This window comes from Pyrgilauda ruficollis, unplaced genomic scaffold (genome assembly GCF_017590135.1).
Source record: "Pyrgilauda ruficollis isolate IOZ18807 unplaced genomic scaffold, ASM1759013v1 scaffold18, whole genome shotgun sequence".
Lineage (NCBI taxonomy): Eukaryota > Metazoa > Chordata > Aves > Passeriformes > Passeridae > Pyrgilauda > Pyrgilauda ruficollis.
The window spans coordinates 5,279,969-5,284,739 of NW_024516984.1; positions in this window are offsets into that span (position 1 = coordinate 5,279,969).

The following is a 4,771-nucleotide window of genomic DNA, read 5'->3' on the forward strand; positions in this document are numbered from 1 at the left end:
CAGCATAGTTCTCTTACACAGTGTTCTACCAACAAAAAGTGTTTTCTGGACAACTATGTGAGTCTCTAATCACTGACACAGAACTGCAAAACATCCTCAAAACAGTATGAGCTTGTGCAAAGAGAGGCTTAGGACTGTCCTGGCTATCTTACAGTGGATATAGTGGAATATCCTGTGAAGTTCGGCTCTGTGGGCAGTGAGAGCAGCTCAGTGATTCAATGACTGCGCCATATACACAATGCATGGAGTCAGTGCATGCAGACTTCTGAGATGGCAATAGCTAAGGCTTGTTTGCTACATGAAGTGTTATTTGGCTTGCTATCTGTTTGAAATCAAAATGTTTTAATCAACATCACTGCAAACACTGAAATACTGTAGTTTTGCAGAATGTATGTTCTATAAATTGTAGTTTAACTGTAATTGCAGGGCTTATCCTACTGTGAGAGCAGTTCACATCCAACACTAAATTGCATTTTGTAAATTAACAAATGCCATTAAATTCCTCACAATATTTTGTAATAGTATACACACGTTTATGTCATTTAGTCATACCTTTGTTCCAAGAATCTTCATCAGACATTTCTATAGCCAGTTCAGCTGAAAGCACAGTAGGCAATTATGGTTATTTACTATAAATGTAGAAAGTTTTATGTAAATATTTCTGGGGGGAAAATGCTACATGAACATATGAAGCAGTTATCTAAAAGTAAGAACATAGGCCAATAATAAAAAATGCAGGTTTTATTTATGTACAGTAGCATCCTAATAGTTACTTGTTTATATGCAGAAAAAAAATCATATGATCCTGTACTGTATTCTCTGAAAGCATTTAAAAGAGGCTCTGCCATTTTCTCTGGTTATTATATTTGCAAATAACTCAAATTTATTGGAAATCCATGTAAATGATGTCAAATGGGAAACATGTTACATTGCAATGAAATTAATTTAATTCAAACATCCTGGCACAATTAATTGGATTAAAATCTATATATACATTCAATAGCCAGACAGAATAAACCACAATAATTAAGCTTTGTCTTTTGTTTTAGTGGTTGGTTGGTTGGTTGGTTGGTTGGTTGGTTCTTATCTGTGCTTTTTGTTGTTTTCTTAACAAATATGTTATTCAGTCCTTGCAGTCACTTCATCCTGCAGGTCTTAAAACCTGCATTATTTTATAGAATTCTGTTTGTTCTGGGAGTTTTGTGCTGATTTCATTGTCTGACAAGAACTACTAAGACTTCTCTGTGATATATAGCACCTTGCTCCTCCCAAAGCCACAATCCTGCCAAGATTCAAGCATGCACACAACAGCACCAACTTTAAGTTGTCTCTGACTAAAGCAGGGACTGCCATGAATAGTGGCACTATGCTCTTTAATGCAGGTAAGAATATTGGGTTTGAGCCTTTCAAAGTTGCGCAGCTTTCAGCATTCTTAAAGTTGAAATTACCAGCTGTATGGATTATCCTCTGAAATTGCCGTGGCATTTGATTCCTTTTCCTTTGTTATAGATGCTCTCTAGGTAATGTTCCTCATCCATTTCCTGCACTGCTCTGTCAGTAGCAAGACTCATTTGTGTAGAAATACTTTTAAGAGCATCCTGAAGCATTTCAGAAGCAGATGACTTAGGACCACTGCTGAATATGTAACACAGATTCTGCTTGTAAGTCTAACACAAAGAAATGTCATTTTTAAGCATGTCACTGGAACAAGGCTCCTTTGTACACTAGAGCATGAGGCTAATTTTAGGTTTTACCTAACCTTTTGGGGCTTGCACTCTCCATGACTTGCACCTTCCTTCTCAGTATCTTTAATTACAGATAGGAAAAGGGCAGCTTTACCCACTTAGTACAATACTAAGTAGTTACTGATTAATAAGTTCCTGGAAAATTCACAGTGCAAACAGGGATTAGTTGCACCAAGCTTGGAGACTGAAGAAATTAGACAGACAGGTAGTATCTGTCATTGTCACTTTCATTGTCAAAGTGATGGGGTTTTAATGTTTAATCTGGGTAAGTATATTTTAATACTCAAAAGATACAAGGTTATAGGTCAAATAGAGAATTTGTAAAAATAAGGAATATTTCATGTGCAAAATCATTCAGGATCTGATAAGTGTAAAAGAAGATTGCTTTTTCCTGAACATTTGTTCATGGGCCAAGAAGCTGCAAATTATGCAATTTGATACACATTTTGTATTAAGTAACTGTTGAATATTATCCAATACAGGCTGATCTTCTGAAAAAAAAAGAAAAAAAAAAGTGCATGCAGCATTATTATCAAGAGAACTGTTTCACAGATTTTTTTTTTTAGTCTTCATTCTGAACAATTGCTATCAGCCATAAAATTGCGCTATTACTATGGTTAGCTTCATGTTTGAGGCCAACCACATAGAACCATAAATGTGGCTGGTTGAAATATTGAACAATTTTCCCAGATTCTGGCTAATCATATAGCTGCGTGGAGACACTTGGGAACAGAAAGTACAAGCATCTTTGTTCTCCATAAGCTTTGACATCGCTTAAAAGTAAAGCTTTAACCTGATAGGAGGTTGGTGTGGAGTCAGGAGTATACTGCAGTGACACCTGGTGTTTAAAGTAGAATTAGTCCCTGTGAAGTGTGGCTGACAATTTACTTTTAATTGGGTACATATTCACTCAAAGACTCCCAGTTCATCCTGTGTTCATGGAGCATAGCATTATGTTGAACTACAAAGCATTGGAGCTAAAGAGTGGCTTGACATTGCTTCGTAGAAAATGTGTCTGACAGATTTGTTTCAAAAGCCCAAAACTACAGTGACATGATCTTCCTAGCACTGTAGCTGGCAAGATACTTCAGCATTACTTCTTCTCAGTTGGCTATTACATAAATGAGATTGACCTTTCATATAGCTCACACGACTGGAATTTCTGTGCAGCCTTTGTGGAAGGACTGATAGGCAAGAACAGAGAACTGTCAGTTCAGGCAGAAAACAGGGATCCTGTGTGTGTCGTGGTGCTAGAAAGCATATTAGAGCTACAATAGATTCTTCTGAAACAGCTCCTGCTAAAGAGCCTATTGACCAAAGTAGTCAAGACCTGCATATTTACAGATGTGACTGAAATGGCATGTAAATCCCATTATCAGTTAATGTAATTAAGGATTGTTAGGATAATGTAATATAATTCATTATCATATCATTATTATTCATTATTATTAAGGATTTCAATTTGCCACAAGATGAAATAAAAAATAAGAAGATCTGGTTGCAATCTCTAATTTGGACTGATGAACTATTTTTATTATGCAAAAGGTTTGTGTCACCTGTTTTGAAAACCACATACATGCTCCACATTTATGTAGTTAATCTTAAAATCTGGCAAGGACAAAACTCTAAGGCTAGCATTCTGGTTTTCCTTTATGCCACAAAATTCTGTTAAGGGGTTAGCTGAGCTACAAAAGTCAGATTATCCTAAAAGTCACTGGTTTTTTCTTTCCTTTATTTTTCTGGAAAATTATAGGAGCCTGTAAAAACAAGCAAATAAACATGAACAAACAAATAAACATGAACTTCTTAAGGCTGCACTAAGGCTGCATGTCAACCGGCAGAGAGCCAAGCCTTGTCCAACAGATTCTTCAAGGTTGGCACTCAAACTAGCATTCAGAGGTCTTCCTAATTTCTCACCTGCAGCTTATTTTCAGTAGCAAAGTACAAAGGAAAAAGGGTCTGGACAAAATGAAGTCTGGATGGGTTCTGAAGGAAGCAAACAGCTGCTGCTCCAAGTAATGGAATGAATCTTGCAACCCAGCACCAGAACCACCACTGTGCTGTTTCCAGATTAGAGGGCTGAGGCTGTCACAGACTGGAGGACAGTTATCAGTAACTTGTCATTAAAACACGTAGTTCCTTGAGTACTCCTTCAGGTAATTTTGGAAGATAGGAGTGACATTTGCTTTCCCCCCAGTTTTCAAGCACCTCTGCAAGTCATCATGATCTTCCAAAGATAATCAAAATGTAATGACATGAGCCAGCTGCCTCAGCATTTTTGGGTGCATCCCACTGTGGTCCATGTCCAGTTTGCTTAAGTATTCTGTAACCTGATTCTCTTCCACCTCACTTAAGTGTTCCTTCAAACTTTCCCCATGTCTCCAGGTCCTTGGATTGCTGAAGGCAGGTTTTTCTAGTAGAGACTGAGGTGAAGAAGGCATTCAGTACCTCAGCCTTTTCTGTGTCCTGTGTCACCAGGGCCCCTGCCACCTTCAGCAGCAGCAGGTTCACATTTTCCCTAGTTCTCCTTTTGTAACTGACATAATTACAGAAAGCCTTCTTGTTGCCTTTGACACCCCTCACCAGATTTAATTCTGGTTCGTCTTTGCCTTTCCTGTGTTTTGCCTACTTGGATAGCATCTCTATATCCTTCACAGGTCTCCTGTCCCTGCTTTCACCTTCTATATACTTCATTTTTGTGTTCTAATCTTGCCAGGTCCTTGTTCATCCATGCAGGTCTCCTGGCATTTTTGCCTGACTTCCTGCTCCTCAAGATGAACCCCCGTTGACCCTGGAGGAAGTGAAGCTTGAATATCAATCAGCTTTCTTGGATCCCTCCAAAGCCTTTGGACTCTTTCAAGCAGATACCATAGAGCCACCTCATTCACCAAATAAGAGGATTTTTGGGAAAAAGTAGTATTGTGACCTTATTTGCAATGACTTTAGTTGCTCGATGAGGTGTGGGGTTTTTCCCCACAGAAACTGCCTCAGTAGGTGTAAGCATAAAAAATAGCACAAACCTGTAT